General features: G+C 35.8%; 1 pseudogene; it reads right to left on the bottom strand.

Annotated features, from left to right (window-relative positions):
• Positions 1-319: 319 nt before the first annotated feature.
• LOC137763493 (kinesin-like protein KIF3C) lies at positions 320-1,716 on the bottom strand (annotated as a pseudogene).
• Between the last annotated feature and the right edge of the window lie 13,377 nt (positions 1,717-15,093).

Genomic DNA, 15,093 nt, shown 5'->3' with positions numbered 1-15,093 from the left:
ATGGAGTAAACCAGTTTGAAAAACTACTTTCTTCATAGGCACTAGCCACCTTTCCTTCTGGGGGCAGATGGTGGGGAGAAGCTTAAGGTCTCACCAGGGGTGTCTAATGTCAGAAGAAAAGGAGGCTATGCAGTGACCATGGAAGGCCCAGAAAGCTCAGGCAAGGACATCTCTTCCCACACCGAGCTCCACAAATAAAACATTAATGAAATAAAGGGGGCTAAGAAGAACAGGCAGAGGCATGGTCTGCCAGATTTTCACCCTCTCACCCATATGCACACATACATGCACATATACACCAAGCAGGTGATGAGGTGATCTAGGGTTGGCTGCCCCACCCCAGGAGTCTGTCGGATGGGCAGCCTGACTGCAGATTGTCATTTTGGTCTAGCACTGTCGCAGGGTGCAGAGTAGCAGAGGCCAGTGAGGTATGTGTGGTGGAGGGTGGAGGCCACTGAGGACGCTGGCACCAGGATCTGGACTTTCAGACTTTAGACCTGGATGTTATTTCCAGAAAGCTGTTTTAACTGCATGAGCCTCTTCATATATAGTGCATGGGTTCTTGTTCTTCGTCATGAGAGGATTCCATCACAAACGCATCTGAAGGGGATATATCCAACTCCAAAAACATTATACTTTCAGCCCTGTGGCTGGGGTGGGACCCCATTGCCATGGTAACTGAGTGTGCCAGCTGATAGGCATCTTGTAGTCCACTGGAGACATGGGCTGCTGCTTCTTTTGACTGTAATTAAATCCAGCTGGCACAAGTGGCTGCACCTTCTACCGCTCCTCCTCACAGTCCAGAAAAATCTGGTTTATGATCTCGTCCTTCTCAGGGGAGATGAAGTTCTTGATGATTAGGTACTTGAACTTGAGTTCCCAGGTCTCCTCATTCTGTGCCTTCTCCAGGTCCTGCTGCATGCAGATATACCCATCATACTGGTTCTGGATCTCTGCCTTCACTGCCTGCTGCTTGGCCTGGAGCTTCTTGAGTTTCTTGGGTTTGACTTCTGCCCCAGAATTACATGGTCTCTTCATCTCAGATCATCGCCTCCTGCTGTATTTCCTGCTCCTGGCATTTCTGCTTGGCAGTCTCCTCACTCTTCAGTTTCAGTATCTTCTGCTGCTGTTTGGTGTGATCCATGATGTTCCTGCCCCAATGGAGAAGCTTGCTCTCCATGGCCTTGTACTTGGCTGCAAGCAGCTCTGTGGCCTGCTGCTCCTGCTGTAGGTCTTCCAGCGTCTTCTCCTTCATCTCCAGCAGCTTCTGCTTCTCCTCACTCACCAGGCTGCAGTCATCCTCTACTACTTCTGCACCTGCAGGTAATTATCCATGTTTTTATCCAAGGCTAGCTCCAGGAGGCTGGGTAGGTGCTGGTTGTTGTTATTGGAATCCTCCTCTTTGGCCTCCCAGACCTTGATTACTGGTCCTTCATGGTACCCCACCAGGGCTGACGTGCTGCTTTTTATGCTGCTGCTTTTTATGCTATAGCTCTTTATGCTGCTGCTCTTCCTCCAGAGCCACTTTTCCAGAATCTTCTCCAGATGAGATTTCAGGTGGGTGATCTCCTGGAATTCTTACGGCAGTGTGTCCTTGGGGTCCTCGTGCACTCAGAGCTTGTTCTTGATCTTCTTGGCTCGGTGGGCAATGCATGGTTTGGAAAGGCTCTCGTCGTAGCCAGTAAGAAGCTGGCCCCCGTGTGGCTGCATGACCATCTGGTCATTGACCCCTAGCTTAACTTAGATTGCCTAGAAAATAGAACCTGAGACAAAAATATAATGTGCTAATACTTTATTAAGGGAAAGGTTATAGCTTCAGGGAAGTATCAATAGAAGCAAAAGACAAAAGGGAGTGAGGAAAGAAAGGAGAACAAAGAGATGTACAATGCTAAACAGACTGCAGTTTATTAAGAATTACATTGTATTTATAGGTCTCGTGGTATGTTCAGAGAGGTCATATGAACTACTGTTTCAGATGATTTCTTGCTTTAAAAAAAACTATTTTAATGATTTGAGATATTGCCTTAATTATATCCTTAATTTTTATGTATATTTTCATTAGCCTCTATTTTTTATTGTGTTCTATGGATCTGTCTGCCTATTTGTGTGGTACTTGCACACTTTTAATTCCTAGTTTAATTGGATATATTTGGGCTAGTCCATCTAAATATTTTGCTCTTCTTTTGAAGAACTCCCTAAGGTAGTCCCTTGCTCATTTTTTCCCAGATGAATGTTAGCATGGATTGTCTAATTCCATTTTCTTAAAGTTTGTATTTTTTTAGGATCACGTTCATTTTGGAAAATAAATAAGAAGGACCTGAATCTTTATGACATTCTATTTGTCTGAAAGACTGTCATGAAAGTGCTATATGACAATTCTCCTCTATTCTCGTTTGTTTAAAATGAAAATCATGTAGTCTCAGGATTCTTGTTTAATGATTTCAGACTGGGCTTGCCTTGTGTGGCACTACATTTCTCATGGAAATCAACTATGGGTTGTTTGGGGCAACTCTCCTCATTCTCCTTAGATAACAGTATTACCAGGTGCTATGGTCTAAATGTTTCTGTCCCTCCGAAATTGAGATGTTGTAATCCTAACCCCCAGGTGATGGTATTAGGAGGTGATTAGACCATGAGTGTGGATCCCTCATGAATGAGATTAGTGCCCTTACAAAAGAGGCCCAGAAAGCCCCCTTACCCCTTCCACCATGTGAGGGTGTAGCAAGTAGATGGCTATCTAAGAATTAAGATGGGAACTTTCACCGGACATTCAATCTGCTAGTGGCTTGATCTTGAATTTCCCACCCTGCAGAACAGTGAGATACAAGTTTCTGTTATTTATAAGCCACTTAGCCTATGGTATTCCGTTGTAGGAACCCAAACAGACCAATACACCATGATATTCTGTTCATGGGCAGTGGCGTGAAGTAAAGTAAAGCAAGTGGAAACATGTAAGATCACTTAATTTCTAGGATTGGAACTAGCATACTGTCACTTCCAGATATACGACATTAGCCAAAGCAAGTCATAGTCAAGCTAGAAGTCAGAGGATAGGGAAGTACACTATGACCACTTTGAGGCCATTGTGTGAATGCAGGAATAATTGAATATTGGATCAAAGCATTCAATACACCACAGTCTGCCTCCTTGGTTTCCATTATTCATGTCATTCCTGCATGTAAAACACGCTCATCTCCATTCCATAACTACCATATGTCTCATCTAATCATGGCATCAAGTTAGAAATCTAAGATATTGTGAGTCTCATTGGGTGGAATGCAATTTCTCTTGGTCCATAGACCTATGAACTAAAAAAAATTATCTGTATTACACATACCCTGTATAAAGTGGTGTACAGGGAAAGAATACACACACAATACACACTCTCATTTTGCAAAGGAACAGTCAGAGACTTATAACAGTCATTACTCTATGTTAATTTTGAAACACTAGGCAAGTGTTACCAGGTACCCAGACTCTTGGGTAGTGGATATTATTTGCTTAGGCATTCAATTCTAAATCCTGGGATGATTTCCCAGATCCATATTTTTAAGGCTCTTGTCTTGACATCATGGAAAATTTCCTTTTCTATCATCTTACATGGCCACTTCTAAAGAATGCATCAGGGTGTGTGTGTGTGTGTGTGTGTGTGTCTTGGTGGCTTCCATCATCCCCTAATTCCTGACAGTTGAAATTTTGGGGCCCAGGCCAAGCATTTTTTGTTTTGGGGTCTAGACTGAAAGTGCTTTGCTTATAAAATTCTCTCTGAAACTTTGTAGGGTTTTATGTTTCTGAGCATACCCAGTTCTGTGCCAAAAGCCACATACACAATTTTTTTAAATGAGTCTTTTTGTTGGACTTAGTTATTAGTACTCCGATAATATTCTTCTTCTTTGGGACTTAATGTTTTTTAGGAGGCCTTTTGCCCCTCTAAAAGAAGAGAAAGCTCATTCTTCTTAAACTGGTGTCTAACCAGAATATGTTCCTATCATAGTGTTCCTAGAGGGGAAGAGAAAGATGTGGTCAAAGTAAGTCACTAGGCCAGTCACAATGTGGAATGGAACATTCATGATGAGGCCATGACATGGATAGGAATTCAATGAAAGCTAAAGAATTGGTGCCAGTGATTGCATAAATCATAAAATCCCCCCCAGAGGCAGTAACTTTCCCATTTGTTCAATTATTCAGAGTCCTTTTTGAGTTCATTAAAATTTTACTTTTAAAAACATTATACATTTCTTTTTGGTTTTATCCCTAGACATTTTAACTTCTCGTTGCTATTTTAACTGGAGTTTCCTTTTGCTCTTTTCTACCCATTGTTTGTATAAATAAAAGTTGTTGGGTTTTAATATTAATATAACTTATCCTGCCTTTTATACTGCCTTAAGGAGTTTCTCCTAGTAATTTTCAGTTTGTTGTCTTGGGGTTTCCAATCACATCTTTTCTACAGCGGATGTTCTCTGGCAGTCGTTAATACATGAGACAAAGATCCTAACCTTTATGTCAACTCCTACTGGTTCAATTACATGTTTCTTCCCCAGATGTCCTTGAACTCAATATTCCAGTGTTACCTCTTCCATGCTCTTGGCCACATAGTCAAATAATTTTCCAATATTTATGAATCCAAGTGTGATGGTTAATTTTATGTGTCAACCTGACTGGGCCATGGCATGCCCAGATATTTAGTTAAACATTATTTTTGGTGTGTCTGGATGAAATTAACATTCGAATCATTTGACCGAGTAAAGCAAATTGCCATCCTCAGTGTGGGTAGGCCTCATCCAATCCACTGAAGGCCTGACTAAAACCAAAAGGTGGAGTAAAGAATAATTCTCTCTTTCTGCCTGTCTTTGAGCTGGGACATTGGTCTTTGAACTCAGATGAGAATGTACAGCTTTGGTTCTCATGGTACTCAGGCCTTTGAACTCTAACTGGAACTATACTATGGGCTCTCCTGGATCTTCAGCTTGCGTCTGCAGATCTTTAGACTTTTCAGTCTCTATAACCATGTGAGTTAAATCCTTATAACAAATACCTTCATATGTATGTCTATATCACTAATATATATGTATATGTCATCTATATATGTATATATAATATATATAAGATTGTACAATGATAGGTTAATTGTGCAATCTGAAAAAGACGGGAGGAAAGTTGTGAGTTATGCACTAAACTTAAAACCAAATCTTCTCTAATATTAGTTCAGGTCCAATTTTTTTTTTTTTTCCAATTTTTTAAGTGTCCAACAATGGAAAGATATAGTAACATACAATAGTTATAGACATTTAAAATTAGAAAATCCTGTGAAACACTTCAAATTATATAAATATTCAGAAAAAGTAATCATAGATTAACACCCATAAACACTTTGAGCATAACTTTTAAGGAAATAAAAGGTATCGGAAAGATAATATCCTTTATTATGTATCCTAAGATAATGTTTAAAGATAGGAATCACAATTGTAGAAAGCATAAAAAGGAGGTTATTAAAAGCTACCATTCTGATGTGTACTCAGTGTTTGCTGGTCATTGGTGTTTCTGGTGCAACAATATCAGGCACTGTGTCCTAGATAATTATGCATTAAAATCTTTCACAGATGCCAAATATTAATAAGTATTCAAAATGTATTTTTGTCTCAACTAACTATATATAATGCTATGGAGATGTCTGCCAAGGATTTGTCTAGATTGTATGTTCCTTACTAATATTAAGAGGCAAGAGTTTAAAAAATGAATTTAAAAACTTCCTCCCTGGAATCCAATAGAAGAGGATCGGGGCTCAAACCTTAAACTTTAGTGACAGGGTTGAAGGATGGTCAAATGAACAAAGAAAGCATTGTCACTGTTTATAGAAACCATGAAACATACCAGAAAATAATGATTTCAACACAGTTATTACTGCTTGTTTAGTGTTTTTGAGATTGAAGCCCTTCCATTGTGTTCACAAAAATTCTAATTTTCGGAATTTTGTCCTGAACAAAATCCATTGAGAATGGCTGTTCTAGAAATTTGAGCCAGTTAAGTTTTAAATGGTGAACATTTTATGATTAGGGGTAATAACATTTAATTTTCAATTAGAATGTTACCTTTTAGATGGAGATATAGCAGGCCCATTCACTGTCACTCAAACCCTCTGGCAAACCCTCAAATTATGCAGCAAAGATGCCAGCTGTAAAAATTCTCACTGACTACTTTGGAGAGATTTCCTTCACATTATTTAAGAAGTATGAAAGTAAAAATTGTACATCAGGGCAGATGCTTAGTTAGTTCATATGTAACATTGTTTTCCTAGGATTAGTCATAAAACTAATTTTTGTTTTGTTTCAGTTTTCAAATTAAATCAGAACAAAAATAAGAATTAAGTTAAAAAATTTAAAAATCTGTGTATTATAGAATATATTTAAATTATTTATAGAAATTAAATCCTTTTAAAATTTATTAAAGTAAGACCACTGTAGATTATTTTTTTAATTTAAGAGAGAAAAAATAGCTTAGATAAAGCTTTACATTTTCGTGTTTCGTTAATTTTCTGGGTAAAGATTTATACCAGTCAAGAATATAAGCCTGTAAGTGCAGGAATAAAAGTAATAAGATGAGTTTAATAAGAGTGTTGTCTCAAGTCAAATTTAAAAAAGCAATAGTTTTTCTTAATTTCCTTTTAACATTTACCTATTTGAAATTTTGCATTCATTTATTAATGGCATATATTTATTAAAAACTTTAATTAAAGTAATGTTTCCCTCCTAATACAAGATCCTTAAGTAGGAAGTGGGAATGGCTAATCTTAGCCAAAAGTACCATTTGTGTATATTGGTGGCATCCATTGATACTTTTTGAATTATATAAAAATGTTATGTTTTTTAATATAATTTTCAAGGCTGATGTAAGAAATTTAGTTTTTCCCATAACTAACTCAAATCATTTGGTCTTACTTTAACTATGTATCATAAAATAGTATGTGAGACTTACAGATAAGTCTGTTGTAAGTTATTTTTATTTAGAATTCTCTTCCAGATAACGTATATTTAATTTGATGCTGACTTTATTTTATTTTGCTATATAGCTTAATTCAAGAAATGTTAACTTTAAGTATTAAAAGTAACATTGGGAATTATGGAACTTTTGTAGCTATTTTACCTTAAATACATAGGTGTAATCAGCAGAAGTCTGAAAAAGATTTTGCCAATCTGTAAATATCAATGAATTAGAGCTAGCATTGATTTATAAATGATAGTTGGCATTATATTTGCTTGTTGTTAGATTTTATTTGTGTTCCAAGCCACAAGCTACGTGTCAACCCATCATATATGATGTGTAATAAACAGAGCAAATGAACAAGCCCATCTGGCATAATGTCATAGAATCTTAAAATATATGTGAAAAGTTGGTATGTAGACCATAAATATTATTGTAGGAATGGTAAAGCTATACTTCTTTTTTTTTTAACACCGTGTTTTTTTAAAGAAAGGTGTAGTATCTCATACTTTGGGAATTTTCTACTTAACTTGAGCTATCTACCTGATATAATTATGCTGACTGGGAGTTTACATATTTTTAGCTATGATGTGATACTTTGAACATCTTCTGACATGGCTCACATGCAGGACATCATTACTCCCTTTATTGTAGGGTAATCTCAGAAGGGTGAAAATTCTGGATAAGTATTTTAGAGTAACAATGTGGGCTTCCAGATAGGTTTAAAAGTACCCAATGCTAATGATTAGAACCAGGAAAAAATTGTATTACAAAACCTATCCTTAAAGGAAGATTGTGTGCTTTCTCCAAATGGCTGGAGTTCAGGGCTATTTGGATTAATATGCATTATACATACTCTGTAGATTAAGCTAAACCCCCTGGGAAATGGATGGCCAATGAACCACTTTATCTGTATACTGCAGGTACCTTGAGTAGTTTGCTACCTGCAGCATAATTATAATTCTATTTTGATGTAGGCAGTGGTACAGTAGTTAAAATCATTTTTGTTTCTTCCCAGAATTTCCCGCAGAGAAATGCAAGGTAATGCAGTCTATTTTAAAACAATATTGTTTCCCTGGATTTAAGCCATAAGATGTAACCATAATTCAGAACCAGCAAATATATGCTTCAATAGAAAAGGGAAGAATTATTGTCCATGTTGAGGAACAGGTACAGAATTAAATGTAGATATTGTGAGAGTCCCTCGATATTTCATTAATGAGATTGCTTTGGTGACTTTTTAAATCAAAATCATTCATTCAAAGATGTTTGAATTCTTAAAATATGTTTTGATTTTTTCCATACACAAATGAAATGTAGGGTTGAAGCAATTAGGAAGTAGATGGAAAAATATATCTTGGCATCAGTGATTTAGACATTTGGGGGAAATACATGTGCACATGAATTTATATGAATATATGTATATATACATATGTAAATATTTTACATGCACTCAAATTTGATTTGAGTAATTTGGGTAATTTCATTTTGTTTTTAAAAGTATACTTAGGAAATTTGCTATATGTATATATCAGAATAGACTTACAAAGGTGTCTATACCAAAATCCCTAGAATTTATGGATATGTTACATTTATATGGCAGAAGGAATTTTACAATTGTCATTAAGGTTATGGACCTTAATATAGGGAGATTATTTTGGATTATCTCACTGAGTCCAGTCTAATCACGTGAGTCCCTAAAGGCAGATAACTTTCTAAACTGGAGTCAGATGTAGCAAGATGAATATGAGAGATATTGAAAGCATAAGAGCAGATTGATCCAGTCTTATTGGAGGCCACATGGAAAGCGTGAGAAAGACCACAGATAGCATTTAGGAGCAATGACAAATCTCTGACTGACAGCCAGGGAGGAAACGGGGACCTCAGTCCTACAATCACAGGGAAATGGAATCTGTCAACAACTTGAATGACTTTGGAAGCAGACTATTCTCCAGAGCCTCCATTAAGGAAGGCAGCCCTGTCAACACCTTGATTCAGCCTTATGAAACACCCCCCCCCAACTTCTGACCTATAAAATCTGTGAGATAATAAATTTGTGTTGTTTTAGTCCACTAAATTTGTGGTAATTTGTTACTGCAACAATAGAACACTAATACACATGTTTTAACCTGACAGACAGAGATGTAATTTAGTCTGTTTTATTTAGCTAATTTTCATGTTAGTTCCTCAGCACTGTGGAAGTATAGTTCATGTGATAATTACCTTTAGGAGCATGGCCCAAATGGAAGACCATCCATAGTCATTACTGTTTCTACCCCTCTGTTAGTTCCCCCATCACAACTCCTATACTGGACCAATATAGGTGGCTGTATCTCTATACCTCTTTGCCTAATCATCTTGATCTCATTCTGGAAAATCTGTATATTTTTTTCAGGATGAGTTGAAGACTAACCCTCCCACCCTCTCCCCCCCCCCCCCAACAACAACAACAACAAAGAAACAAAAATAAAGAAATGCATGCATTATTGGGGGAAAAAAGTCTTTTTAAAATTTTACCTGAAGGAGAGTCCAACTACAGACTGTTTGGATTACCCTGTTAATAGTTTCCAGGCTTAGTTCTTTTAATCTTTTTAACTTTGAGAGTGTGTGTGTGTTAGTTAAAGCCCAACCTTGATTTGGGACATATGATTTCCACATATGATAGGCTTTCTAGGCCTCAGAATTGGTTTCTCATTACTCTCTTCAAATACGGTCATTTGATATACATCTGTTAGGATGGTACTGTTGCCATGCAAGGCTTATTGTGTCATCTTGCCCTAGAAGAAGAAAACTATTCCCCATATTCCACCCAAAGATGTAGCCCCTCAACTAAAATTTGTAATATATGACAGCCATAGAGGTGTGCCTTGCGATTGCTGGTAAAGAGAAAACCAGCGGGGATTGAAACCAAGGTCCACAGCTGTGATTGCCTTAAGGGTCTACCTCAGCTTGCCAGCTTAGGCCTTGTGCATCCCAGAAAGTCCTTGTCAATGAGTGAGTACCACAGTAGTACAAGGACTCACCATTTCTTGTCAGTTAATAAATCCACTGTGGAGTTGCAAGGTGTTTTGAGGCTCTTGTACTCAATTCTCCTTTCCTCCCCCTCTCCTTTCAGAGATATTGGAAATTATTTGCTTTCCTTGTAATCATTTTTCTCTTTAATTTGGCTTAATCTATATGATACTACTGATACTACTGATCATTTGTAAGATGCTATAGTGTGAATGTTTCTGTACCCCCAAAATTCATATACTGAAATTTAATCCATAAATTGATGGCATTAGGAGGTGGGAGATGATTAGGGCGTGAGGGTAGAGCCCTCAGGAATGTGATTAGTGCCCTTATAAAAGAGGCTCAGGAGCTCCCTGGCCCCTTCCACCCTGTGAGGACACAGCGAGAAGGCTTTGTCTGTGAACCAGGAAGTGAGCTCTCACCATACACAGAATGGGCTGATGCTTTGATCTTGGACTTCCTAGCTTCCAGAACTGTGAGAAATAAATTTCTGTTGTTTATAAGCCACCCAGTCTGTGGTATAAACTGACTATGACAGAGGCATATTTCAGGTTTTCTTTTTTGGGGGAAAAACACTAAGTTGAAAATATATGTTTAATGATTAGGATTAATCTGTGCAAATATATTTTTTCTTCAGGATTCATATATTCATTTAACCCATGTTTATTGAGCACCTGTTATAGGTTATATACTATTCTAGGTGGTGGGATATAGCAGTGGACAATACAGACAGAAACTTTGTCTTCACTGAGTTTATATTCTACTGAGTGAAAACAGAAAATAAATTTTCAAAAAAGTAAAATATATTCTATTTTAGATGCTTTTAGGTAATATGGAGAAAAATAAAGATAGAGATTTGGTGCAGAGAGTTTCCTTATTCTCCATAGAATTATAGGGAGTTAGAATTTAGAGGCTTAGGAATGCCATGGGAGCCACGCAGTTATATTTTGGGATGGATATAAACAGAGATAAAAGGCATACTGAGATTAATAATGATGATTACAAATTAAATCGTGACCATGATATTACTAGTGTTATGAGGGAGAAAGGAGTGAAAGTCTAGACAGGAGCACACAGATTTAGTAATCCAGTACGAGTCTAAGCTTTCTGTGTATTCTAACCTGAAAGACTCCGAAAATCACTTTTGTTTGTGCATGATATTACAATGATGCAAAACTTTTTAAAACCAATATTTAAATTTGATGTATACTGAAAAGCATGAGTTTTCTTGTATTTCTTATTTAGCTATTATCCCTAGGTCTCTTCAATTGAATTACGTTGTTCCAAACTCCCACATTCAGAAAACTCTAATTCTGAGATATTTTGGCAATATCAAAAAAACAAACAACCCAATCAAAAAATGGGTGGAAGACTTAAATAGACATTTCTCCAAAGAAGACATACAGATGGCCAAGAGGCACATGAAAAGATGCTCAACATCACTAATTATTAGAGAAATGCAAGTCAAAATTACAATGAGGTATCACCTCACACAGGTCAGAATGGCCATCATCAAAAAAATCTACAAACGATAAATGCTGGAGAGGGTGTGGAGGAAAGGGAACCCTCTTACACTGTTGATGGCAATGTAAATTGATGCAGCCATTATGTAGAACAGTATGGAGGCTCCTTAAAAAACTAAAAATAGAACTACCATATGACCCAGCAATCCCACTCCTGGGCATATACCCGGAGAAAATCATAATTCCAAAAAATACATGCACCCTGATGTTCATTGCAACACTAATTTTTGCTGTTTTTGATTGTATCACCATGTGCTCAACTGGTAACATCCAAATGCTTGGCAGTTTTATTTCAAAGGTGCTTCAGAGTTTAAAATTTTTGAAGATATTATAAGTCTCATTAAACATTCATATTTAATTAAAAGGAAAATATCCTGTGGTACTATCAATACAAATAAATGAATTCAGATGACAGATTAGCATATAAATTCTATGAATTAATAAGTTAACAAACACATAGGAAATTCACATCTTACACCTCTGTCTGGAACATTTATTTTGGCACCAAATGTAAGATATGTTTGGCTTTCATCAATATTAAAATATTAAAAACTGCATCTTTATATTGCCTCTATATAAAATTATTGCTTCAATTTGCATGTGGACCTAATCATGCTAATGGGTCACGTGACCCAAAAAAATGACATTTTCCCTTTTAAGGCATAACTTTTTCACTTTCCAGTGATTAATTACAGAGTCCATGTGCATGTATTTGCAATGGGTTTGATTCATCTTAGACTGCATTCCTCTTTCTGTCTAAGAAATACCCCAATTCTCATTTCATTTCTAAAGAGAGATAGACTGATGAGTCCTAGTCAAATTAACAGTCAAGGTAATCACTTATTGTCTACTCAGTCTGTTTTTATGTCATATGATTCATCTGTTGGATGGAACCTCTTACCTAAAGGAAGCAAACTTCTATCATTAAATTATTATTTGTTTTAGAAGTTAATACTGCTATATATTCAATATCAGCAACAGACTGAATTTCTAGTAAAAATAATAAGAGTCATTTTTCCCCAGCACCAAATATAATGTATAGATTGTTTATAAATATTCTATTAGTTTACTACAAAACGATATAGCTTGTGTCAGCTCAAGTAGTATGCATTAAAATCTGAATGAATATTTGAAAAATGTGGCTTAATGGGTATCTAAACAGTATAATTCTTATATCCAAAACGATTGTGAATATTACTAGTAATTTCCTCAATACAGAGTGATCTTTAGTTTTATTTTACCTGTAACTAGATCTAATATTTAGAATTTGAAATAATTAAATCATACAAGTAAAAACTAATGGGAAGTTGCATGTTGAAATTACAGATACTTAAATTATGAGATATAATTTGAGTATCACTAGTACTCTTACATATTTTTGATGAGCATACCTATGTACTGTGAAGAAAAAACAAATACATAAAAGGAAATCTCTCAAGCTAGCATAATTAAAAATACATTGGAAGTGTTATAATTAATAAAATTAGAAATAAGTTAGTTATTATTTAAATTCGATAGAAAAATTAGGACTATAAAAAAGAACCTTTACAAATTATTATTTTTGATTATTGAAATATATCTGACATATAACATTATGCAAATTTAAGGTGTACAACATGTTGATTTGATATATTTATATGTTGCAGTATGATTTCTATTGTAGTGTTAGCTAGCATCTCTGTCACATTACATAACTTTCATTTCATTTTTGTTGTGGGAATAATTAAGATCTAGTTTCTTAGTAAGTTTGAAGTTTATAATACAGTACAGTTGACCCTTGAACAACACAGGTTTAAATTGCAGGGGTCCACTTATATGTGAATATTTTTCTATAGTAAATGCTGCAGTACTGCCTGGTTGAATCTGAGGATGTGGAGGAACCGTGGATAAAGAGGACTAACTATAAGTTATATGCAGATTAAACCCCACATTGTTCAAGGGTCAACTATATTTTTACCTATAGTTGCTGTACTGTGCATTAGATCTCAAGGAGTATTTATCTACTAATTGCAAGTTTTTCCCCTAAACACCATTTTTTCTATTCTCCCACTCTTCATCCCCTGGCAACTACAATTTTACTGTTTTTAGGAGATTTTTTTTTAGATTACACATGCCAGTAATACCATATAGTATTTGTCTTTCTCTGTCTGACTTCTCTCACTTAGCATAATGTCCTCAAGGTCCATCACTATTGTGGCAAATGGCAGGATTTCCTTCTTTCTCTTGGCTGAATAATATTCCATTGTATGTAAATGCCATATTTTCTTCCTCTACTTCTTTTTTTTTTGGCTGCACTGTGCAGCTTGTGGGATCTTAGTTCCCCGACCAGGGATTGAACCTGGGCCCACAACAGTGAAAGCACTGAGTCCTAACCACTGGACCACCAGTGAATTCCCAGTGCCATGTCTTGTTTATCCATCCATTCATTAATGGGTACTTAGGTTGTTTCTATAGCTTTGTTATTGTGAATAATTCTGCAATAAATATGGAAATGCATATATCTCTTCGATAACCTGTCTTCATTTCCTTTGGATATATATCCAGAAGTGGGGTTGCTGGATTGTTTGGTAGTTGTATTTTTAATTTTTTTGAGGAAACTCCATATTGTTTTCCATAGTGGCTGAACCAATTTACATTTCCACCAACAGTGCACAAGGGTTTTCTTTTCTCTACATGCTCACCAACACTTGTTGTTTTGTGTCATTTTTTAATACCCATTCTAACATTCCTTTTCTTTTCTTTTTTTTTGTGAAGCTTTGGGTCATGTTTCACCTGATTGAAATGAGACAATGTAATGTCCTTTAGTTCTTATAAGAGCACACTTAACATTCATTAAGAAAAAATAAAAAAGGTAATTCATTCTCTCCAGTGCTGATAATTAGAAACAAATGTTTCAGAGGCAAATTAGCCCTTTATATCTAGCAATCAGGCCAACAATATTATAATAATTATTACAACAAAATTGAAAACTTTATTATGTAGGGTTTAAGACACATACCATCTTTGAAATGGAAAATACCTTTCGTATATCCCCAAATCACTCTCTATGATTACTGAATCTCTTGAGATTTTTCTTATATTTGATTTCAGCAGATCACTAAGGACTTTCTGTTCATATCTTTCATTTAATGAATTCTAATTTCACCATTTCTTCCTATATTAAAATGAATCATCCAATTAACATATACTGCAATGCCAGTTAGAATTAAATAGTCTGTAAAATCATCCTTGCATATATCAGGCAAGTTTGCCACAGTTTGTGTCTTTTGTGATTATGCTTATATACCTGCATTAGCATAGTGTATGTGTAGCCCACTAGAGAATGTTTTAATTTATTGAACCATGTTACCATTAACAGAAAGTGTCAGGATAATAAAGTAGCTGCTTCTACATTTTTGTAGGGACCTTAAAAACAAGGTCCTTCATCTCACAATATAATTCATCTTACTCATCTTTTCGATAACATACACATTACCAATAAAGTTGATTTCTCTGAATATAGTATTACAGTATCGGTGTTCCTGCTTATTATGCTCAAGACACATATTAGTGGTTGGATCAGAGACACATGACACATGAA

The sequence above is a fragment of the Eschrichtius robustus genome, chromosome 4, assembly GCF_028021215.1.
Source record: "Eschrichtius robustus isolate mEscRob2 chromosome 4, mEscRob2.pri, whole genome shotgun sequence".
Lineage (NCBI taxonomy): Eukaryota > Metazoa > Chordata > Mammalia > Artiodactyla > Eschrichtiidae > Eschrichtius > Eschrichtius robustus.
The sequence above is the reverse complement of the archived record's forward strand: the minus strand, read 5'-3'. Positions and strand labels throughout refer to the sequence as shown.